Below are 25,932 nucleotides of genomic sequence, written 5' to 3'. Positions count from 1 at the left end.
TCAATGCTAATTTTAGAAAAATATCCACCTAATGTACCTGTAAGTGTGAACCTGCCACTCTGTCCTTCCGCCACCTGACTACCTTCATCTCTCGGCAGTCATTTGAATTAAATGACTACCTGTCACTTTGTCTCCTGTTGGTACTGACATGAGTGTATGTCACATGGTCAGGTTATATTAAATTTGATCCCTTCCACTTGCAGCTGCTAATTATTTTGTTGTCAGTTTTAGAGTTGAACAACATTTTGATTCAATAGTGAATTGACACTGTGTGTGTTATGGACATATTTGAAATGAGCATTAGACCAGAGAGGTGATTTTTACTTTCTGGCTACAAATATAAGCTTACAGTCACTGAACACTGACCAGCTAGTTCTTTAGAAACTGAGTAATTACCCAGTTGGGCACACAGGTTGTAAAGAGGCAAACCCCCACCTACCACCTTAGAGACCCAGGTTGATCTTGCATTCTAACAAATTTTGGCAATTTTTTCAGATAGGAAACAAGTGGGGAATCATGTCCTTGGTCCTACTGGTTGGTTCGGTGCCCGTACAACAGGATCTGGAGGTAAGGGGTGTTCAGGTGACATCAGACAGCAATCTGTCAGGTGAAAAGATGTAGCTGTCACATGGGCTTACGGCAGACGTCACCCTCCCCAGGCCGTCAGTAGATTTAGCAGCAACGACGACTGCAGTATGGGTGAATTGGCCGTACCAAATTAGGGGGCAGAAATTACTCAATCCGGGAAGGGATTAGCTAAAATTAAAGTCACAAAAGCATGTAGTAATGGTAAGAATTTGAACTGTCATGGTGTAGTCAGGCTGTTCTTTAGGCACTGTTATATCACCTGAGATGAAGCCACAATATAGCAAAACAGGTGAATTTGCATATATTTTAAATTTTAACTTTATGCCTTTACTTCACTTAATAGTAGACTTTTCTCAGGATTATAAACTGCAGGTCAAACTGCTGGAACTTAGTGTAAACAGGATGATTGAACTGTATCTATGTCCACGTGCCCCATGATGTTCTGAAACATTCAGAGCAATTCCATCATTATCTGTATTATATAAAACTGAAATTTCACATTATATTCTATTATTATATTCACATTATATTGGTCCAAATGGAGTTCCCTACCAGCTGTATAAGAACACTTCAGGTGTCCTGAGGTTTCTGTGGAGGCTAATGAAGGTGGTGTAGAAGAAGAAAAATATCCCAAAAGCATAGCGAAGAGCAGCGGGAGTATTAATCCCCAAGGTGAATAATGCCTTGAATATTGTTCAATTCCAGCAAATAAATCTTTTGAATGTTGAAGGGAAATTTTTCTTCGGCATTGTTAGACAAAGGGTGGCAACCTACCTGAAAAAACAACAACTTGATTGACACCTCGGTACAGAAAGTCAGTATATCAGGTTTCTCTGGATGCTTAGAATATTCAACCATGGTTCAGAATGCCAAAAAGATAAAAAAGATATCTTCATGTTACATTCCTCAACTTGGCCAATGCTTTTGGATCTATCTCACATACAATCCTCTGGACAGCCTTTGAGTACTTCTATGTTCCAGTGACCATCACAAAACTGGTCAGAAACTATTTTCAAGATCTGCAGTTTTGCCTCACAATATCAGAGTACACCATGTCTTGGCAATCTCTGGAAATAGGAATAATGGCAGGATGCACCCTCTCCCCACTAGCCTTTACCATTACCAAGGAACTGATTGTCAGAGGATCCAAATGGGTGGTAGAAGGAGAATGCCTGCAGTCCCGACAACGACAACCTCCCATCCGTGCCTATACGGATGACATGACCACTCTGACCACAACCACTGAATGTACAAAGCAACTCCTGGAAAAACTCCATTCCAACATAACATGGACACGGATGACATTTAAGCTCAGCAAGTCCAGGACCATCTCCGTTATCAAAGGAAAGCTCAAAGACCAGAGATACCACGTTGACGGAACACCCATACCAACGGTATCAGACATGACAAGGCACAAATAGACCCACATGGCACAGAGCAACACCTGCCCAGAAGACAAGGCTGTTGGTAAAAGAGATATGGCAGCAGGAGGAGGCAGAATGATGTGCAAAGGCAGTCTCACAGGCATAACAGAGCCAATGGACAAGATGGGAAAACCTTGAAGCTTGCCTGGAAGGATCTTTGGGACATGGAAGGAGGCAGACTTTGCTTCATCATCATCAGAGCCATCTACGATGTTCTTCCCAGTCCCAAGAACGTGAGCCAGTGGCATTAGGAAGACCTATCATGACCCCTTTGCAAAACACCAGCAACCCCATGGCACATACCAGCTGCAAGCCAGCCTCACCCGGAGCAGAGGAAAAGGTTAGCAGTGAGTTGTCAATCTGGCAGTAAATGTACAGTATAGGCTACAGTGTGTCAGTTAATAAATGCTGCAGCTTCTCTAGACAAAGAAAAGTACGTCTGTTGTTTCCCCAACTGCTGGAAAAGTAAAGGGAGTTAGCTGCAAAGTTAGCAACAATAGGTTAGCCCGAGTTTTGCTCAGCACATCTCCCCACCCCCGACCGAGGCCACCACCACCCCAAAGCAGTCAACCTAGGGGAAACACAGAACACCATGGCCTTTGTACTAGCAGGAAAGGTACCAAAGAGGTCAATTACAAAAAAAGAATCAAGCCTACTGGATACAGCCCAGGATTGGAAGATGAAGAACAATCTAGACCAGAAGCTCACCTTCCCACCAGAGATCATTGCAACCAGTCTCAGGCCGGATCTGATCCTGTGGTCAGCTTCACAAAAAGGCCCTGTTCATCATAGAACTAATGGTGCCATGAGAGGATGCATTTGGTGAAGCGTATGAACGCAAAAATCCGAAGTACTCCGATCTAGCAACTTAAGCGTAGCAAAAGGGCTGGAAAAACACAGGTGCTCCTTGTGAAGGTCGGCTGTAGGGGTTTTGTGGCCATGTCAACCACCAGGCTGCTAAAAGGGATGAGAGTCCAAGGACAGGACCTCGGACAGGCTATCAAATCACATTTTTGGGAATTCATAATGTGCATGCTGAAACTGAGCAGTGTATTTTAAATACTAATGGTGTTGCATATCAGCAGAGAGATTTGCTGAAAGTGACTTGTTAAAATGACAATAGGCACAACGGGACAAAATGCTATCAGTGATACCACCCCCCCCTCAAAAAGCCTACAGCCCATCCACTCACTACCTGTGTTGACCTAAATCACTGATTTCATCACTTCCTCATATAGCAGTGACACACCATGTGGTTTTCTCATGCATGTCCAAATGTATCCATGTTAATGCTGTTATATGAAATGTACGCATATCTATGAGGACATTTGTTTTGCACCAAATGTGCCACAAAATGAGACAACACAACATCTTCATTAACTAGACTGATAGGCAGATAGGCGAGGATAAGCTGCAGATACTGTGTGATAAAGTGTTGCGTACAGCAGGCTTCTTAGGCCGACTGTGCAGCGAGGGATCTTGCTGCTGTTACCATGGTGGTCTTTCTCCCTCCTTCATAGCCTGCCCTGCAATTAATGATGCACAGTGATTTTCCTGGAACCACCCCCCATCCTGTGTTTGTGCGTTTGTATGTATTTATGTATGTGAGTGTGTTTGTGCATGCTTGCATGTATGAGAAAAGGCTAATTTTCTCTACTGTGTACCAGAAGGATAACCACTGAATTTGTATTCAATAATGAGACATGGGTCTGGGAATGATGGTGAATTTGTAAGCATGCACCATCTCCCATAATTCCATTTAGTAGTCCTGTAAACACTTATAAATGCAGGCGGTAGTTACGGCAGCCCCCCTGCCCTCAGCTCTCATCAGGCTCGCACATCTCCAAAGAAACCAAGGGCAGGGGAGGAGGAGATATTGCAAATCACATTATGGGACATGAAATTAATCCACCCTCCCCAAACATTTGGCCGTCACACAGTTTAACCTTGAAACTGCTTTTTACTCCCTTGTATGAGGACTTCATAAACCCCCCTCCATCAAATCCAAAAGAACGAGTGTGACATTACAACAATGGCTCTGCCGAGGTAATTATTCAATAGGATCCTTCACCGTGCTGATGATACGTTGTAATTTCATTTCACTTACGTCTGTTTCATAATGTAATACACAATTGAGCAGGGGCACTTACGTCCCAAAAGACCACTTCCTCCTTAAGATAATAAAAGCCTTTTGTGCTTGCCTTTGAGAAATCCTTGGTGGATTATGTGAGTGCGGATTCAGGAGCACATCAATTAATATGCATTAAATGAAAGAGTATTAAGTTGTAAGAAAATAATTAATAACTAATTGCTGTGCCGCTGCATTGCCCAACGACATCATACCTTGGTGCTAACAGGACTGTCTCTGACATTGCCTACAGGGGCCAAAGTACAAGCGTTACTTGACCTTTTACATGGCTGAAAGACAAAGCACTTCCACTTTATTACATGGCCACCTTACTCTCCCCTGATACTAATGTGGAGTGGTACAAGATAAAAGCACAGAGTGACTGTTACATCCAATCCAATATCAGCAGAAAAATTCCTATCTGCTAGCCAACACTGGAACCACATGAGGTACAGCTCTACTGGTTTCAACCAGAATAAAATACATCTGTTTGTGTTAGAGAATACTGTAGATCTCTTATGCAAGCCCTATCGCTGGATCTTGTCCCTTTGTATGGTACAGAGAATAGCGCTGGCACAGGGTTCCACTTTCCCCCCTTACCATGTAAAAGACATCCATGGCTCCAATTATCCTTTACCCCTGTGTGGCTCCAGAAAACACAATCGCTGCCACTGTCAATGAAATTATAGAAATGGTGGAGTAAGCGATGACAAGAGGAAAATCTGATAGCCCCCCCCCACAAACACACACACACACACACTTCCTCTCAGTGATGTGCTGAAAAATGAAGATGCAAAAATGCCTAAGAAGAACAGAGAAGAAAAGAAATAGGAATGACAAATAAATGTTTCTTTGAGATATCTTTCCAATATACCATTTCTAAAGGTTAGAGGAGTTTTGAAGCCATGAGAGAGTGGCTACGGCTGAGTGATGGCACCTTTAGTTGCAGTGAGTAAGGAAGATACTGAGTACTTTCTACTGCAGCGCACCGTTTTAAACTTATTCACTTTGACCGAGAGGGATCCACGGCAAGAATTACTGTCTTGATCAGTTTACAGTTCTACCTCCATGTTTTTTTCAAAAATTACCTCGGCTTTCAGCTAAATCAATCTTGCCTTTGGTTGGAGATAATGAGCATGTTCGCCGGGCTTCAAATGAACACCGTTGCTCCCGGGCTCCTCAGCTCAACACAGTCACATCATGCAGACACTTTTGAGGAAGGCAGAAAAGAGAAGTCTTAGCCTTCAGAGACCAATTAAAAACACATATTCAAATTGACCTAAAAGAAGCACAGTAGGGCATTCATTTACAGTGCTGCCCCATCCCTGTAGCTTTGCTCCCAATCAGAATCATCCCAATTGTTTTCAACTCTGACAAACAAACAATCTCGGCAGAGTGGAAAGACTCTGAAAAAAAAAAAAAAAAAAGAATCCATCTCATCTTTGCAGGATCAAAGACAGTATCGAGAGGTAGTGAGCACACACAGATACACTAATTTTCACACAACATGCGCTCACTCACATTCAAAGGACATAGATTTACCAGCTCAGTAGCACAGTATGCATACATTATATGATCCTTATTAAATACCACGGTGAATATCAATCAAGTTTATTTGTCACATGTAATCATATAAGGCACAATCACAGTGAAATGTAAAATATTAGATCATTATCGTCACCATCTCTGCTTTGAGAAAGACTTGCTTCTGTACAAAGGAAATAACTTCACAGAAGGTAGAGAGGTATTTTCTTTCTCTGTTACCTTCGTAATGCTGTAAATATTGGAATTCACTTGTGTATCAGGATCTCTAAAATGTAAATGTGTAGTTACATAACTGTAATATGCCTTCACCTACTGCTTGTTATGTACACATTTATTTACACTTTTACAAGTGTGCCGAGTTTACATCATAAAAACAAATATAATTAAAACGAATAAATGAAAAAAGGTCAAAGTTAGAAAAACAAGTTAAAAGAAGGTCGTAATACAGATTTAAGTATTAATCCAAGCATCAACTAATATTAATCATGCCCTTAATGAGTTCTCTGAAAGTACTCAGGGACACTTGATTAGGCAAAATTAGGGCTGCAAAAAGTTAAACACTTTGGAAAATATGCCTATTTGTTTTCGTATGGAGAGTTAGATGAGAAGATTGATACCACTCTCGTGTCTGTACAGTTAATATGACCAGCAGTCAAACAACTTTGCCTAGCATAAAGACTGGAAACAGGGGGGAAACAGCTCGCCTTGTAAAGTTCACTTACTAGCACATTGTATCTTGTTTGTTTAGACCGTACATTAAACGATTCTGTTAGCTTTGGACAGGTCAGTTTCACTGTTTCCACTATTTATGCTAAGCTAGGTTAGCCGGCTGTTGGCTGGCAGTAGCTTCATACTTAGCGTGCAGAGCTCATCCAACTCTCAGCATGAAAGCAAACAAACGTGCTTCCCCAAATCTCTATATTTTCCTTTAACTAGTAATTGAGCAATTATTTATCCAAGAAAATGTCAAAAATTTGTGAAAAAATACCCATCACGACTTCCCAAAGCCTCAGATCACAGATCTTCAAATTGCTTGTTTTATCTGACCAACAGTCCAAAACCAAAAAGTATTTATTTTACAGTCAAATAAAACAGGGAATTTGAAGCTGAAACCAGCTATTGTTGACTTTAAAAATGAATCAATTACCAACATTGTAGATTAATTTTCTACCAGTCTAATATTTGAGCACAAAAATCTATTACGAAGAAATACTCAAAATGGAAAAGAGAAGGACAGGCAGCTCTTCTACCCGTGCAGCACAAGTCAGAATTTTATCCATGACATATTTGAGACCGCAGCCCAGCGGGTATGCAGTGACTCCGAAACATGCTCCGTCTCGCTTCCAAAGCACTTCCAGGGAAGCTGCTCCCATAAATCCCTTCTAATGGTCGCTGGCGAGGGAACTTTTTAACACAGAACTTAGCAGCCACTGTTATTCACCCGTAGAGTGAGAGTCTCCGGATGATGGATGGTAATAAATATTGCACGGGGCTAACAGAGGTCCCCTCAGAGACGTTCAATTGCCTTGAGTGATAGGGTGCTGCTCGGCAACACAGGAGAGGATGGCAGAGGGCAGGCTCTTCCAGGGGTCGACTAACTGAGTCTGTTCAATTTCCTCTCTGGAAACACGACAGTCCCCATTCTAAACGATAACACTATGTCACAATGGAAGGTAAGTGGGGGGAAAAAAAGAGGGTTTCTGTGAAATTATGCTGCTATCTCAACTTATGTATGACAAGTTTGTGGGGTATGAATAGGGAATTGATCATCCCAAGGAAAAAAAAAAAAAAGAAAGCCACTGTGGGCCAGTAATGATTGTGAATGTACCTGGCATGTGAGGACGAGGAACACTGTTCAGTGTTATGAGCACTTTCCTGCTGCACTTATGACTGGAGCAGTTTAATGGAGCTTTCTGACAAGGGAGCTCTGTTGTGCTGAGCTGCCCACCATCTTAACTGCTTCCTTGACAATGGCCGACAACAGAGCAGATGTCCGAGCTGCACACATCTGTAGTGGCCTTATATTCCTCCAGGCACACACACACGCCCCCTTTCCTAATTCAATATGTACACATGGGCACCCATGAGACAGACAAAGAGCTGTTTTACCAAGGTCATTCCCTAGTCAGCTTTCAGCCATTGAAAACTAATTCTCTGATTGTAAACTTCACTATAATTTGACTAACGTAAAACAATCAAATTTCTTATTAGTAATTCATACAGGATTCATGTTGGTAACTTTTGCTGTTCAACACCCTGAGGTGTACAGCGCCAGGAGGATAAAAATCATCTTTGTTGACAAGAACAAATGGCTGACACTGATGTTTTTAATGATGAGTGATAAGATGTGAAGATAACTCTTGTTCTTCATTAAGCAAACATGTGTCCTGTTGTCATATTTTCACTGTAATCAGCGAATTAATTAGCCCAATAAATGTGTAAGAATAGAATGTGTAATTAACAAGTTAACACAAGGCAATTAGCAGCTCATTCATAAACTGATGGCACCCAACAGTGGCAGTAAACATAAGATGCATTTTCCTGACCGATTTTTAAGTTCACACAGTCAGCTACGGTGCTAAATCCTAACTGAAAATATCTTCTTTTTTTTTAAAAAAAACTATAAACAAGATAAATATGCCTGAGTGGGAGTGGGAACTACAAAAAGCAGTCCCCTTTTTCCCTTATCCAGTGGTTTTCAAAGTCATGTCCTGGAGCCTCTAGGGGATCATGACAGCGGCATCCCCAGAAACATGAGGGCTGGCTCCGTTTCGCTTGCATGTCACTCACTTAACAACAAGAGACTGCAAAAGCATGACTATTTTGTACACAAGTTTCTACCGTATCTTTATTTACCCACCTACAGATATGTAACAAAACCAAGAACCCTTTTCAGGTGGGATTTCTAGGAGCAATATGTCATCAGATGAAGATGTTTTATCCACTAGTTTTATCATTTTTGGGTCCCTTGGAGGAAAAAAAAAAAAGTTTAGGGAGCCCCTAGTCCTCTCTAAGTATGCATGACAGCTTCTGCAAAGTACAAAAACTCCTCCAGGGAAGCCTTAAAATTGTGCTAAAATACACTCATGTGAAAGGTCAATTGCATGGTGATGCAGCTTGGCCAGCAGATGTGCTCCATTATGACTTAAGTGGGAAAAAAGAGAGGAGGCTGTAGCAGCAGATTACACAGGATGGCGTCTTTCACAACACTATTTTGCTTACAATAACTCAGTCAGCCGGGTCAAGTGTGAGGCATTAGAGGATTTATGAGCAAACAGGCTCACTGGAAAGCACACGATAGATAGACACGCACACACACACACACACACACACACACCTCCAAAACCGCACACACACTCTCTCATAAATGCACTTCCTATTTTCTTTTAACCGACACACACTCCTGTACGGGGTCTCGTGAGCAAAAAAAAAAAAAAAAAAACACAATATAAGCTAGTCTCCGCGTCCCTTGCAATGTAAAAGGTGATGGACACTAATGGCAGCACTGGAGGGAAAACGCGGGCTTCTTCCGTGTCCACATTTGACAGTTAGACCTGGTTTTCCGTGGTCAGAAATAATGTCCCTCTGGTGTTACAACCCACCCGACCATTCCCCCATCTTCATGGCGCAGTAAGGTGGACACACATGGTCAGAGCCGTCAGAGCTGCGGACCCGACGGCAGCCCAGTCGTGGCTAACTCTCATAATGCTTGGAAAAGACTCTCAACTGAATTAAATGTGAAAAGCGGTGCTGTTGTTGCCATCTGTAATGCAGTCTTACCTGGATGAATGATGTCTAATCGCAAGTTGAGAAGCCGACTTTTTAGGCACACGTCGGCGGCGGCGGCAGCATCATCCGCTTCGGGGGGGAGAAATGTTTCTTGTAAAGATTTGGAGTAATTCAGATTCCACCTTATTAATCCTCCGTGCGCAACAAAAGCGGCTCCTTTTTTTTTTTTTTTTTTTTTTTTTGCAGATGAGGAAGAAACGACCGGATTGAGAGGAGTGATAACCTAGCAGAGAGCAGGCTACAATGTGTTGATACGCGTCCTTGTTTATTAAGCCCGAGTGTAGACGCCGAGTAGGTGTCTGTCTAACTGTTTCACTGCTTTATTTTTTTTTTCCCTCTCTCTCCCTATCTCTCCCCTTCTCTCTTTGGCTGTAGTCACACTAACTCTTCTTTTTTTATCAAGGCGGGGTCTTGGGTCGTTTAAACCAATGACATAAACCAAGAAGAAGAAGAAGCCCCCTCCTCCTCCTCCTCCTCCTCCTCCTCCTCCCCCTCCACCTCCACCTCCTCCTCCTCCTTCACCACCACCACACACATACATACACACACACACACACACACACACCTTCTGCTCACATGGTTAGCAAAAAAAAAATGTGGTCAGATGGGAAATCTGAATTTATTCTCAAGCATAAACATATCTCTTTTTTTTGTAGGTGAGAAGATCTCCTTAAAGGGTCAGTTCACCCAAATCACTACATATATCACCCCTTAAGCAACCCCCCATATAGCCACATGCTGATAGTTTTGGTTTTATTTGCTAAGGCTTTAATAGCTATTTGAGATTTCTGCTGGCAACACAATATAGAAGTTGAATGGATTTTTATGTGTGGTGTTGGCACAACACTGAAAAAGGACATCTGAGAAACTATGCAGCAGCAGAAACAATGTGCCACTTTCTCTGCATAATCCACAAATTTCAGTGTTTCGGAACTACTTTTTTTCATTGGAACTACTTTTTTTGATCAAAGGCCTTGCTGTGAGGTCTGTGGATTATCCAGAGTAACTGAGACACTTTGTCTTGGAAGACATGTTGAGTTTTAAAGCCGCACTCATTTATATTTGTATATCAACAGTGAGTCAATTATTATGTGTAATGTGACAGGTGTCGCTCCAACAAATACTCAATTATCACCTGACTCTGGAGATCCCTTCAGCTCTATGGAGCATTTTAGCATATTTTAGCTCTTTTTTTATCAGATAGGTCACAACAGAGATGCACACAAGAAATGGCAAAGGAGAGAGAAAGGTATATGACGTGCACCCAAAGTTATCCACCACAATAGATCCCTGGACATTGACATCACAGTGATGATATTCATTTTAATTATTAGGCCGAATGTCAGCCCAACTCAGCCTTTTCAGTTCACTCTCACCACTCTTGTCAGCATTGTTTCCAGACACAGTAAAGAGCTGTTTTCAGCAAAAAAAAAAAAGCTCTACTGTACACTATCTGCACCAAATGGTGCATAGACAGAGTTAGCTACTAGTTGGTGAACTTGAAAAATAAGTTAATGCTGGTTTAGGAAATCACTGTAATCTCTCTCTAAACTTAGGCACATAAAACCCAAAACTACCGTATCTTCATGGACAGACACCACTAGCGGTAAGTGGAAAAATAGGCCACTTTGTAATTTGGGTGAATTGACTGTCTAACTAATCCAGATGACAACAACTCACATGCAAAAAGTAAACAAAATTTCACTCAGTCACCTCCATTGTACCGTGTGATGGCAGTAGTTTTAGAGAAGGATATCTCAAAACCTTGGCAAATAGAGCCAAAACTGTCAGCATGACTAGATACAAGTGTTAGAAATAATGCTTTTTTGTGTGTGAGATTTGGCTGAACAGACACTTTAATAAGCTTATAATGTCCCCACATAGACTTATGTGTCAGTGGTGCTCAGTAGTCGGTACACTGCAGTGAATTTATAATTTATGATGTTGCTTTAACATAATACTCAGATGTTACAGGGACTTGTACAAGCCTGTGATATTTGTGTTTCACCCCTTTAAATTGTACATATAATTAATAGTTCTCGTCTGAATTGATCACAGATGGTGATACTGCTGACTGAAAGCTCATAAAATAACACAGCCAAGTGAATAAGGTGAGTGTGGGCCTTGTATTTGTATTTGTGTTGGCTGTACTTACATCTTTTATGTTTGGTAAGTTCATGTACAGGGGGCTTTTCTCACAGCATGTGGGATGTATGACTCTCAAATATTAGTGGTTACATTAAAAGTTCCTTTGATTTCTATACAGTGATTATTTCTGCTAGTAACACTGTGGCTTCTGTACTGGCAGACAATTTAATTTAGTAATACTAAATGTAGATTGACTCTGTTTGTACATACTGGGACTCAACCATGCACAATTGATTTGACAAGACTAGCAAAGCACGTGACCCCCAGTGCTTTGTGAATGCATAGGGTCAGGGATGACATCACATGATTGATTTTTACAGTCCTTTTTTTGGAACTTGTTGCACAAAGTACTAGCATTGATCCACATCATGTCATTAATCCATAAAGGGTTTGCCCGGGATGTACATTTGGAGGAGTAGCCCTGCTACAGTTTTCAAGTAATCACAGTGGCTTTTTACATTTTCATTTTCAGGCTCAGCTCTGCACTATGTGTTGTCACTCCGTGAGGTCAAGAAAATGGCAGCAGATTGTGTGAAGCACCAATCAGGGAGTTCAATTATCTATATCCTATTTTCCACTTTTCATTTCTATATTCTGCTTGGCCTGCATATGCTGCAGTATTGATCTGTCCATCAATGGCTGTCCACTCTCCTCAGAACACCGGCTATATGTGGGGGTGTGCAGCGTATAACACAAAAAGACAACCCCTCAATGGAATAATTATGCAGAAAATGAATGTGGCGAAATTGTATTCTTGCATAACACACCAATGATTTTATTGACGTGTGGGACTGATTGTATATTGTTTACAAAAAGCAGAATTGGTGATTCAGACATGATGTTCATATTAGCATTCAAGGAACCCCAATCAAAGAAAAAGATAGCTATTATATAAGTACAATAACAGTCGGATGACATATGAAGCATAAGAGGAGGGCTTCTTATGCATTATTATGCAAAAACGATGCACATGTTGAGAAACACAAAAGCAGCTAACGTAATCTATGTGAAGAAAAAAGCATGAAACTCTTCCACTCCCACTGCTCATATGCTGTCTGAGAATATTGTCTGTTTTATTAAGTCACATCTGAAGTTAAATCAAAGCCAGCAATAATACTTCATCTCACTCTCTTATCATGTTTAATTAAACAATTGACCTTTCAACCTGTTTTACTTTAAACTAGATATCATGGAACTGACGAAAGGCATAAAGATTTTTTTTTTTAAACGATATTGTCAGCAAGATGAAGAAGTGCTGTACTCATTTTTCTTAACATGCAAAACCACAGCTGCATGTGATCTGCAGCCTACACTCAATCCCGTGCTGCATCAACATAAAACATCTCAATGGAGATGAAGAGGAGTCTTGGAGTATTGGAGAGATTTGTGTCGTCCTATTTGAAGAGGAGGTGTGGGTTCAATGTATCACCCCATCAGACCCTCTCATGTTGAACTATGACCCCAATCTCCATACTCACAAATTCACAGGCGGAGTTCACAGCGAGTCTCTGCGGAGAGCTGAGCAACATACTATCCATGCTGTGGTCTCAAGAGACGCACATCTATCAATCTGCAGATGAATTATTGAAGGCACGGCACCCCCACCATGTTTCTTACATGGGCTGGAATTAGTGGCTCTTCCAGAGTACAAGGACCATGTTGCATTAGGATTCAAGGGGCGAATTTGTTCGAATTTTGACGTTTTGCTCATACTGTGTGTGTAATCATTTTTTATATTTGTCAATTCCCCTCTTATACCCCGGTTGCTTTCTTTTGGCACTCTGTTCCCACCTTGCTTATCAAAATTATTTCCCTCCATATTCTCTGCTCAGGCACTATTTTCATTTGCTAGCTCATTCGCTTTCTCGGTAAGTTATTACAATTTAGTTTTTTGGTTGAATTAGTGAAAAATAAGGTTACAGAAAAGGGCACAGAAACATGTTAAATCTTTCATTTTTGAATAAAAAATCAGCATCAGATTGCTTCACTGTTGTCACTGCGTACCCCAGGATTGCCCCATACAATGTCGCAGCAATCGGGGTTGTTGAAGAGGTCAGTGTGCTACAATGACTTCATCTCTCCCCGCTCGGAGACTGAAACATGCCCAACATGCATGAATACTGCACACACACACTCACACACACACACGCACACACACACACAAACGGTCTACTCCTTTTTGCTAATGAGGAGACAGGGCCTCACTGTGCAGGGATAAAGAGGGGCGAGCAGCTCAGACCCCCAATGGGTCCGCTTGAACTTGTGAAATAGGATTGGCACCACACTCAAAATGAGTATGTAGTAACAGCAGACTGAAGCCCCCCAGGAGGCTAAGTTGAATCAATTCTCCTAATGATGTTTGTAATTTAGGAGGCTAATGACATGCACTATGAACTGGAAGATTATGTCTAGGAGATGCCTCGCAGAGTCAAGAGTTAGAAGAAATGCCTCTGAGAGAATCACAAACCTACACAGATTGTGGGAAATAAATATTCATATCATGGAGATAGAGTATATGTTTGGGCTTAAATAAAAGTCCCACAAATGTAGTACATTTAGATGTTTAGCAAACAATATAATCATAAGCAATTTTCAAGTCAAGCTGTAAGTCTGCAGCTCTCTAAATGTTGAAATTACATTTTCAACATTACATGGTATTTTTCTCTCCAGTTGACACCTAGTCATTTCAATCCTAATAAATAAATATTTAAGGTGTGTGTCAATGTAAGGCCTTTCTGCAGCTATTTTAGTCATTTTTGTTTTACAAGGTGAAGTCTGCTTTCAGATGTCTAGTCAATTCAAGCCTTTATTCGAGTCTCAAAACAGCTTCAAGTTCAAATCAAGTCTAAATTCCTGTGACTTACAGCAAAATAGTATTGATTTGGTGTCATATTTTCATACATTTCCAATATGGGAGACATTTCAAAGACAACTTAAAGAGAATGGTCAAAATAGAAGCAGCAGAAGCTAAAATATATTGACTTTTTGCCTTTCATATGGGCCAAGCTCCTAAACAGTGTACTTGTCATCATGCAACCAAACTTTAAAAGATTTGATCTCTAAGCTTCACTCGGGTTACTTTCTCAGACATGACAAAGTTCCCTCTGTGATCCTCAAGTGCCACAGAAGACATTACGCAACAGTGTGAGAAATTGTCCCCATGACTTGTAAATTCACTGACATGTAAAATGGGTCCAGTGTCCCTTTAAGCCTGACTCAAGGCTAAACCACAAATCTGTGATTTTTGTATAGAAGAAATTTAGCTACTGTAACTTATTACGGTAACAGACATTTGTTTTAAAGGTTATGATAAATAAATGCTGTGGGATCTAACAGATGTTTTATCCCCCCTAGATTTGGCCCTGTGTTCTCTAGAGCTGCTAATTTTGTATTTACCCTATGGGTGTACTGAAGCCTGCTTCCTGTGGGATGAGGATGTCTCTTATTGTACAAGATGTTAAGTGCTGTGTGTGTATGCACGTGTTTATGCGTGAGCGGGCGTATATGTGCACACACGTGTCCCTGCATGAATGTGCACAAATCTGTCTGGTGTGTGGCAACAATGCCAAACATTTACACAAGAGCAATCACATAGGAGGCATTGCGGCAGTACGCAGCATGATATGCATACGCAACATGTTGATATGATTACTCCACAGGCTGCTCCCTGTGTTTTGGGCTGGTCATTAACTACGTATTTGAAGACTTTGTCAATAGGTGCCAAGACAACAAGAAGCAACATCGCCCCCTCCGTGCTCAACGCCCCCCCTCTCCCCCCCTCCCATCCACTTGCCTTTCTTTTCTCTCATTAATATGGAAATGAGTCGCTCATTGTTGTTAGTTGGGAAGAAAGCTGTCATGTCTTTGGTGACAGGCTCAATGGAAGTGTTTGGATTGCAGGGCTTGCTGTTTTCCAAGAGCATGTCTTATCTTTGTTTAGGCAGCGAATCAAAAATGTAAACATCACTTCATTAGCATCTGTCAGGAAGCTTAATGCTATGATTTTTAATACATGGCTAAACCCTCTGAATAGGCAAAGAGGCCTCGTTATTCTGTCTCTTCTTTTATCTCCACTTTGTGTTGAAGTTAATTTCTCAAAGGGAAACTTACTTAATCCTCTGCGTTTGCTGGCGAATGCCGTGTTGTGTAGTTCTGCTTTCCCCCTCTGCAAGAACATTACTTACCACATTTGCTTTGTTGTACTTTTCCTGCTGGTTGGTGGTCACTCTTGTGTTTTTTCTCCTTTACAGACCAAAAAAAACCTGATTATTTTTTCTGTCAGATGCATCTCCAAAAAGAATATTTGCTGAAGAAAATTCAGAAAATGAATAAAACATAAATTACATGCACTAATCTTAACCTTTGAGAGAGATCAGAGAGACTTGTATTCTAGCCAATCACTGGTGCTATCAGCATCACACTTCATCCACTTCATCAAGGCTTTCTCCACACCCAGCATTTACTTCAAGTATACCTGCACATTGTGGAGTGATATTATAATTACTGGGACATGACCAAAGCAGCCAAGATTAGGTAGATGCAGCTACTTATCTCAATTAAGTGCTTTGTTTATATCCAGGTTTGCCTGGTGCAGAGGCACATGTATGTCAGACAACAGACAAGTCTTATTTTCTGTCTCTCAAAAGGATTTCAACTCATCATAGGCTCTGTAGGCGTCATCATTGGGCTGTTTTTGCAGCTGAGACCTTTTAGAGTTAATCACTAAGCTGGAGCACCTCTGAGATTGGGTCACATTTGGAAACAAATGCTCTCCCGAAAAAACTGAGAGAGAAGCAGTGACAGAGACATACAGAGTGAGTATGTGATAGATTTAAGTGAGTAAATGTCAGCTGCGCCTCAGGGAGGTATGTGGAATAATAGGTTGTGGTTTGAGCTGCACACTTTTGTGTCAAAGTATCGGTTCAATCTGTGAGTTAATCTCGTACAAAGGGGGCAAAGACAAATGATTACATGCTTCTAGGTGAGTGATACAAGTTTCACAGTTGTTGCTGAGCATATTTAGCATTTTCATGGTGATGTATGTGGAAAATACATTGAAAAAGACTGGAGATGAAAGCAATAATTCACAGAGGTGTCATGACATACAAAAGTAATGATGGCTAACATATGAGGTTGACATGATGAACGTGTTCTTTGCCAAATTTGTTATTTTCTGTATCAGGACACCTGCGAGTGTATTATCACGCTTAATATCGCGGCCACTTAAAGGCAAAACAGAAGCTGTGCTTGAATGCTCAGTTGTTTGTCAGTCTAACCCTCGACTATTAGCAAGTAGCAACTGTAGCATGTACTGTTGCTATGGTTACTTGCAGTTTCATATAGAGTTCTAAAGTGGGAGGAGTTACGGGTTCCAGAAGTTAAATTCCCACATTCACCTTCTACAGAGATAATGCTGCTGACTGGCAGTTGGAGCACTTCCAAGCCTTCCAATCCTCAGTGCAAAAGATGAGCAACTGTGTTGGAAAATATGTGGTTCTTGGATAAAACATTTAAAAAAGTCAAAGGTACAATATGAGGAGGGAAGGAAACTACAACGCCCACGAATCGTTTTGGTAAGAAAAATTGGATCACTGAGTTTAACATTCTGTTGTGTATGCCTCTAACGGTGAGCTGGAGCTAATGATTACGCTTTGTTAACAACTTTAGCGAGCTGTAAATTTCTTCATTCATTTTTTAATTTGTATCTCTGACTGGCTTCTTCTCCATGGCAACACCAACTGAGGCTCATGAGTATCGTAGTATTCAAAGCTATTCGCCATACAAAATTGATGAAAATGTTTTCCCTAGGAACGATTTTAAAATGATCCAAAAATAATAGTCATAACATAATCATAATCCTTTTGTACTGATTCATTAATTTAAGTCCCCTTCCGCTCAAATATGTGTTTTTCCTCTTGCTCCTTCAACTGGATGTTTAAGCTTCACTGTGCAGAGTGATGTTTGAGTATAGTTTGAAACTTGAAGGCTGTTTTCACATTCATCTGCTAAAATTGGAAAGTTTCTCTGTGCTCAGTGAAAATCTTATTTTAAGGGGCAGGGCTATGAGCATGATTTGTGACATCACAACTGGTTTGGAGGCCAATCGTGGTCCAGTATGCAGTAAGCCTCGAGTGCACATACACTGAAAATGGACCTTACATTGAAGTAGGAGACATCTTGTGTCCAACAGTTAAACCTTTGAAATGAAATACATTTGCATAGATTCTGCATTTTTTAATGAAGGACATGCCATTTTCAGGATTATAATGTGGCAATTATACATATCAGACAGACATTATTGTTCCATGCAGAGTATTTTTATATGTCTCAATATATGTCTGGTGTGGATCTTTAAAGTGGCAAAGTGGCACCAGTGGATCCCCCAGTTTGGAACTCCATACCTTTACTTTACTTACTACTTTGTAGTATCCTGAAATACAATTGTACTGGACAGCTGACAACAGAAACAGGCATGCTATATTTCATGGCCATGGTAAAAAGATTGATCATAGGTTTTGTTGCCAAGGCAATCAGAAATCCATGGCTTTGTCACTCTTTAACAAAGAATCGAATACTTGGTTCTCACTGATGAGTTGAAGCTGCCATCCTGTGAAGACAATGAAACTCAGATGTAATTATGTACAAGAGTCTTCTCAGATAGCTTTTTCTCTTTTAAATCACTTCAGACTTTTGTTGCATTCCTAATTGTTTATTCAGAAATTGTTCCAATTGCTGAAGTGCCTTTATGTGAAACGGGGGAGAAGGAGGGGAACAGGATGAATATGTGTAATGTTTGCATTTGTATTCCTCTATCCATCTCCCTTTCTGTCAGAAGCGTTTCATTTACATGTCAGTGATTTATGTTCAGAGATAGGAGAGAGCCTGTTAATGGGATGTTTCTTTTGCTCTCCACATGAACAACAACATGTCAAAATAAAGATAAAAACCAAACCCAAATGCTTGCCAGGGGAAGAAATTAGGTCTTGTGGCAATATTGCAAAAAAAAAAAAAAGCGATTTTCCATCAAACCACTCTACACTCATAAACATCCAAGCATCTTGGATTTGATGTGCATCTTCGCATTTGAAAACACTAGGCTGTAATTGAAACGTATGCTTTTTCAATCCAGAATATTTTACATTGGAGACACACTGAACCATTTTCTCTTCAGATGGAATGGCAATATGAAATACTAAGCTATTTTTGGATATAGCCAATAAAATAAACAGCTACACAAAATACAACATATAGTTTGTTTTCCTCTTCCCAAAAATCTTACTAGCAGAGGTCAGTTTAAGATATCAGGGTCCCAATTTAAGGAACTCTTTCTCTCAATTGGTTAAAATAGCATCTTCTTTAAAGCAGGCGCGTAGCCAGTAGTGGGCCTGGGTGGCACTGGCCCACCCACATTACTCGCTGTCCAAGTTTGATCAAAATAAATTTTGTGACAATAAATATAAAAAAATATGTATATGGAAATAAATAAACATAAATTAGATTTATTGTTGTGTGTTTGTGTGTGTGTTGAATTTGTCTTCTGATTACTGTCATGTACTAAAGACCAATCAGCTGTGTGACCACTGAGTCTAGTTTACATTATTAATTTCTAATTGACATTGTGGGTGTATGTGATGTGCCGTTGTGTGTAGCTTTGTATTTTGTATTTTGTATTTTTTATGGTGTGTTTTTGTGTTGTTTTTTTTTGCTTTGTACTGTTTGTTGTTGTGCTGTTGTATGTTTTGATTGTGGGGGACTATGGATGCAAATTAGCTTCGAGCTAACTCCGGTGCAGTGCATCTTTAATATTTAAAACTGCACACTGTCCCAATCAATAAATTAAATCAAATCAAATTAAAACGAAACTGTTGAAACAAGTCGTAGGAAGTCTCTGGAGCGTGATTGGTTGTTCTGGTTCTGACTCACAGACTTTTCCTGAGCTGCATGCAACCAACTAGCTGGCTGGCTGTTCAGACAATGTAACACTAATGCTACAACAATGGCTGAAGAAATATTTTAATGTGTGATTTTAAAAAAGCAAGAATTGAGGAAGAAGATATGCTACTGCCTCCATCGACTGAGTCCACCAGACACATCAGCCCACAATGAGGTTAGCCCGGCTGCTTGCTCCCAGGTGGTATAGTTCTTTCTCCCGGTCAGCCTGATGTGGGCTCACCCACCAATTTATGTGCAATTCATGAACCACCTTCACAGCCAAATTTGTATGTATTTCCCTGCACAGCCAAGAATGGGAAATCAAGGTGCTTCTCATCAAAGTGGTATGGACAGTTTGACCTACCCAAAATACAATTTCTGCCACTGCTTTAAAGTCCTAAATATGTTAAAATATTTCTGTTTTAAAATGCTTTTATATTATTTTCTTTCTTACAAAAGCCACATATTTCTGACTTTGTGAATATTGTCTTAAATCATTTAGGTAGGGATAATATAAATAAGAACGGAATAAGGAAGAACGAGCCTTTCTTGGGCTTCTTTTCATCTCCCTGCACATTATTTTCCATGTCGTGTTTTATTTGATTTTAACTTGTGCAAATAGCTAAAGCTCAAAAGCCTAATTCAAACTAACACTCTATGCAAACGCCAGAGTTGCCACATGCAGTCAAATATATTTTTGAGGTAGTGTGAGTTTATTTTTTTATAAGCCTAAAGAAACCAGCCAGTGCTTCCCCAGCCTGACAGACTTTGAGGTTGCCATGTTTTTTGAAGTTTTCCTGGAGGTGGAGTGGCATGCCTCGGATGCTTGCGGGTGGCGCTGACAGAATTTGAAGTGGGTCGTCCACTAACCTCAGCCCCCTGGAGTACGGTGGGTCTGGTCCAGAGAGCGGAAGGAAGCGGTGTCCTGCTGAGACACCGAGTCTGGTCTGGAGGTAATGGGCAGAAGGGAAAAAGAGCCTTGCCTGTGGCATGGCACAAAATGAATTACTGCCATCTTTCTGCTCCTCTGCCTCACAGTGAGAGTAGAGTCTGGAGGGCCAGATAACAAGGGCACAGAACCACAAACTAAAGCAAAATGGAGAACTGCCCAAGAAAAAAAAAATAATAAAGCTGTCTGGCAGAGTTAATATCATGTCATTTATGATGATTTGGCTGAACGTTTGATGAGGTCATTCTCATTTCAGTGTTAATGTCAGCCCAGACAGTGGAGCAGGGTGGTGGCAATGACTGGAACATTTTCTTTTATTCCTTAGCTCCCACTCTTCTCCTTTAGAGTATCGGGACATGGTATGAATCTTTTTTTCCAGTGGTGTGTTACAACACTCTTGGACTGGAGTGATAAGACTGTCATATGCTAAAAATGCTCCACAAAGCAGACAGAATGGGATGCAGGATGATCATGATTATGATGAAGCCTAGTCGTGAAAGATGTATGACATACACAGACTGCGTGTCATACATCTTTCTCGTGAAGGGGTCTGGAAGCAGATTTATTTTCCTGCCTTTCATACAAGGATGTTCAAGTAAATAAATGACAAAGCCACCAAGTTAAACAATTATTCTGCTACATTCTCTCTTAATGTGTCAAAGGTCTGGAAAAATAGATGCTGCTTTGTTATCCTCACACTGTAAGTACAGATAATAAATCAGCGACTCCTGCAGCAACCTGTCACCTGCAATTTATAGACCGGACTCAATATTTCATATGCATCAGTGTTTTTTCCCTTTCCGCCATGCATGTGCACAAGGGTTTCTACAGCATCTGTGGGGTGATCCAAGTAATTTCCTATAAACATGATTTAAATTTCCTCAGGGATCAATACTCCACCATCATGAATCTTGTGCTCTTTGATGCTCGTTTGGCCTACACGGGTGTAGTCTCCTGCCCACCGGGTTTGTATGTTGTGGTTACCGTGGTCAGGGGGAGGATGTAAGACGATATGTCCAACCTTAAGAGCATCCTGAAGAGGAAGTACTCACTAATATGGCCGATCGATAAAAGAAGGTTCATCTTGCCTTTGCCAAACTCATGGTTAAGCATTTTCGCTTGTAGACTTTTTAATACATACTGCATCTTCCACTAAATTTAATTTACGTCAGCAAAACTACAGAGAACCAGTGAATCAGCAGAGACCTTTTCATCAAATCCAATCTGAATATGTTTAGATGGGACATGACTAGACCATGTAAAAAAAGAAAGCAGAAAAATGGGTGCATAATTAGGTCAAAGCATTAGGAAACTGTTGAGTTGCATTTTGATTCATCTCGCCTTGCCCCGTTTGAACATGTCACCTGCATGCAAATGATTCTCTTTCTTGTCTACCAGAAAGAGGAGAGAAAAAAAAACTACTTGAATTCATTGATGCCATTGTCTGGTATTAGATACAATCAATCTGGTGAGTGGGTGGGGAAGCAGGATGAGGGCCCCGTGGAGATTAAACAGAAGCCTCACCATGGTTGTTCCAAAAACAAAATAAATCCATTCATCCAATTAGGAGCAGTGGAATATTCCAAAAAACAAGTTGGACGAGAGCTTCTCTACTAATTTACGCTCTGCTTCAGTCTGAATATCCTAATAGACTGGACAAAATTACAGGTCACATCAAAGTCTGCAGGACTTAAAAACAAATAAGCCAGAGTGACTGGGTGGCACAGCATATTTAAAGCAAGCTGAAAATATGCAAAACTGGGTACACAGAATCAGCTGCACATGCATAATGAATTCTTGCAACCTGAACCACAGCTCATATAAGAAAACTGGCAGATCGTTCCCACACTTTGCTACAATTATCCATTTATTCATATCTTTACACCATTATGATACAGTATCTCATCATACAGTATTTTGTCAGCCGATAGATTTTTTCTATTCACTCTTTTGTGCGCAAGACTTAAGATGTGGTCTGCTCTGTTTCTCCCCTCCAACCCTTCTTTCTCCAGTTTAGCCGTTCAACTTTGATTAATACCCAGCACTCCCCATCCTGCCGAGCAACTCCGTTTGATGAATCTGGCCCTGTTTGTTTCCCTGCTCTTCCTGGTGTGTGATGCATGACAGCGCTCCCCCTCAAAATACAGCTTTATTCCACACAGGGGGAAAGGAAGCAGAGCAGGGATAGTTGCCCCCCTCCTCACCCCTCCTCTCCTGTTTTCACAAAGCACCTCAAAACCTTGCGGAAAAGAAAGGAAAGCATGGAGGTGAATGCCTTTTTTTTTTTTTGCAGAGGCAGAAAAGTGGTTTGCAGTGGCTTTCCAACTCAGTGCCAATGTGATGCATGCTGGAAAGTAAACAAAAAAAAAGGCATGTGTACTTTGGAGCTCTGGATAAACTCTTAACCCTGCAGGTGACTTGCGTCTAGTGGCCTTGCACACACATGATGTCGCACAATATTAGATTCTGCACTCTGTCTTCTGTGAGCCATTTGATTTTATTTCACCCGTGGTAGGTGTATCTGCCGCTCACCTTCCTGCCAAGACGGTAATGGAAAGTGCTTTGGGATAAACATCTGTTTATACGGGAAACCCTATTGAGACCTCTCGCTCATCAGCAACAGTTTCATGTTTACTGGTATTTTTAAAATCAGATTAAAATGAATTGATGAAAGTACACAATGATAAGGTGAATAAATACTTTGATAACTGTGAGTCATGTTTATTGAATCCAGGAATAATGACAAATAGAGGAATTGCGAGATGCTAACACTAAAAAAAAAACAACAGAGCTGCAAGGATTAGTTGATTGATTGATTAGTGGATTGACAGAAAATTTATTGCCAACTATTTTGATAATTGATTAATTGTTTTGAGTCATTTTTTTAAGATAAAAATGCCAAAATAAGCTGGTTCCTGTTTATTAAATGTAAATATTTTCTGGTTTCTTTAATCCTCTATGATAGTGAATTGAATATATTTGGGTTGTGGACTGTTGGTTGGGACAACAATACATTTTAGGTTGCAAAATGTTGCGTAATCAACATATTTCACCATTTTCTGACGTTTCATAGACCAAACATCTTGATTAATTGAGAAAATAATTGACAGATCAATAATGAATATCATCGTTAGTTGCAGCCCTAAATCACAGTACATATAAAGTAGTCAAATGTAACCAGACACTCTACTTTCACACCTTTTTGAAACTCGTTCGCCATATGTCAGGAAAAAAAGCTTGATACAATGATAAACATCATACAAATATACAGTATATAACAATGACTGTCCTTCTACCCGGAGAGCTAACCGGAGGGGGGTAGCTGTGTGTGTGAGGATGGGGTCTGGGTGCACAATGAGCCCCCTGATGTCATGCTGGTGCTAATTTGTTCTGAAACAAGAGGGGAAATATTGCTGTGCTGTCACTGCAGTGTCAAGCCTCACACTGCAGGACAGATTTCGCTGACATATCATATCCTCTGGAAAAGTCGCAACACAATGCTATACCCAGCAGGGCTCAGACATAGACGGGGGATAACAGGGAGAACACACTTTATGTACATTCGAGCAACAGTCGCTAACTTTTACTCCCTGACATAAGCTGCCACCAGAATACAATAAGGAAATAAGGCAATTAGAAAAAGCTGTGCTGCGTGTCTCTCCAATCAGCAGCCTCCCCACTCCTCTGTAAAGGAGCCAAACAGAGCCACCCTCCAGAAATCAATGAAGTGCTCCTCATAAAGGGATTGTCAAATTCAAGTCTGTGCAATTTGTTTTGTGATAACTCTGCAGGCTCATGCATGGAATCAATATGAGAGCCTGTGGCAAAAAAAAGGAAAGGAAAGGGAGTTGAATTTGTACTGATTTGAACTCAGTAGCAGGAAAGTACAGAATTTTTAAGCATTTACCTTTGATTGCATGTGTGTTTAAATACGTTTTAAGGTTTATTCCACACTGAGGTGGATGCTAATGTATACTACCAAAGAGAAAAAAGAGGATATGGCATTTGGTAGAGTGTTACAATACTGCCATCCACTCATTTGCCCTGCAGCTTGACCTTCTCAGACAACCAGCCTACTGCTTTTTAAAACACATAAATCACAGAATGGACTTGGACATTTGGCCAGTAATTGTGATTAAAAGCATAACCTGCAGAGCTGGCCTTATAAAAGCTGGAAGAACCACCAACAACAACTTTCCAGGCAGGAGGTCATCATCTAAATCTCCTGCTCCACTTATTTCTCCCTTCTCCGGCTGGAATTAAATAATGACCCCCTTGACTTCTTGCATTCATCTGCTAAAATGTTTGGTCGTAAATACCCTTCCAGATTAGAGAATGAATATGTAGTAGGGAATCTTAAGGTTGCATTTGCATTTTTTATATTATTTATTTCCTTCACAGTAACATCTCACATGTTTTGTGGCAAAGCTGCCTTTTGTGCTTATGTCTCATAAAAACATGAGATTCTTGATTACACATTTACACCTTAATATATGGTTATTGCAAAAAATCTGATTGCCATATACACCAGTTGAGTATTGGTTGGCTCCTCTTCGGAGAGTAAAGCAATTTTTTTTCATGCTTACATGGAATGTCAACTGTGAAGGATATAAGTCAATTAACCCATAGGGCACTGTTTTTGCCACCCCCCTCCCCTCGTCACTCCATTTGAAAAAAAAAAAAAAAAATCTGCAATGAGAAATAGCAGCCAGCCGTCCCCTCTGTGGAAAATCATTACACAATCTGAGAGAGAATAGAATATTCTGTGCCCAGGCCTGCCTCCTGTTATTGCACCATTAATAACTTTTGCTGCTGCCAACGAGACAACACCAGGCTTGGTTGGAGAGGAGCCGGCTAATGCAGTCAGTAAATTAAAACCATCGGTGTTCGTTTTCATAAGACAGACCCGTTGTCAGAGGTTGGGCTTTTTTTTTTTTTTTTTTTTTTTTATCCCTCCCATCCTCCTTCACACTGCTGATTTAAACTTGACTGCAGGAACTTTTCTGTACAGATGTTGAAATTATTCTCACAAAACATTATAAAATGCTTCGTTTTAGAAATTAATTAACATCACGCAAACAATCCAACACACATTTATGTCAGAAATTAAAATGAGATGGAAAACAAAAGCCTCAAGACAGTTAATCTTGCCAATCATCTCTGCATACTCATTAGTATACTTGACTTGATCAAATAACCTTTTAAAAAAGTTTTAATGTTGTAATTAAAAGTAAATGCCACATAAGGCCTACATCCCATTAGCTCAGTATGTTCATACGTGCAATTTAATTATGTAGAATCTCCAGCTTCATTATGATGTATGGTTGTTATAGAAACTACACTTGCTGCAATAAGCTCTCTAGAATGAAATAAGCCTGGCTTATAGAAAATATAACCAATATGAAAATGGCTTAAATGGCCTTCATGAA

The 25,932-nt window shown here is 40.4% G+C and overlaps 1 protein-coding gene and 2 long non-coding RNA genes across 6 annotated transcripts in view; 2 read left to right on the top strand and 1 right to left on the bottom strand.

Annotated features, from left to right (window-relative positions):
• ctbp2l (C-terminal binding protein 2, like) overlaps positions 1-9,778 on the bottom strand; it is a 106,591-nt gene extending 96,813 nt beyond the window's left edge. For 2 of the 4 annotated variants that reach the window (XM_067576771.1, XM_067576777.1), the window contains exon 1: positions 9,466-9,778. The gene's annotated coding sequence lies outside the window, so the exon portion shown is untranslated. Of the gene's footprint in view, positions 1-5,228; positions 5,350-9,465 lie in introns of all 4 variants that reach the window. The other 2 variants (XM_067576772.1, XM_067576774.1) reach the window with 2 other exon arrangements.
• A 201-nt stretch (positions 9,779-9,979) lies between these two features.
• Positions 9,980-12,204, top strand: LOC137172379 (uncharacterized). Its single transcript, XR_010924961.1, has 3 exons — positions 9,980-10,151; positions 11,533-11,585; positions 12,095-12,204. It is a non-coding gene; the product is annotated as an uncharacterized lncRNA (long non-coding RNA).
• A 4,846-nt stretch (positions 12,205-17,050) lies between these two features.
• Positions 17,051-21,799, top strand: LOC137171856 (uncharacterized). The gene is made up of 3 exons (XR_010924823.1): positions 17,051-17,195; positions 19,548-19,729; positions 20,347-21,799. It is a non-coding gene; the product is annotated as an uncharacterized lncRNA (long non-coding RNA).
• Positions 21,800-25,932: the final 4,133 nt, after the last annotated feature.

This window comes from Thunnus thynnus, chromosome 20 (assembly GCF_963924715.1).
Source record: "Thunnus thynnus chromosome 20, fThuThy2.1, whole genome shotgun sequence".
NCBI lineage: Eukaryota > Metazoa > Chordata > Actinopteri > Scombriformes > Scombridae > Thunnus > Thunnus thynnus.
The sequence above is the reverse complement of the archived record's forward strand: the minus strand, read 5'-3'. Positions and strand labels throughout refer to the sequence as shown.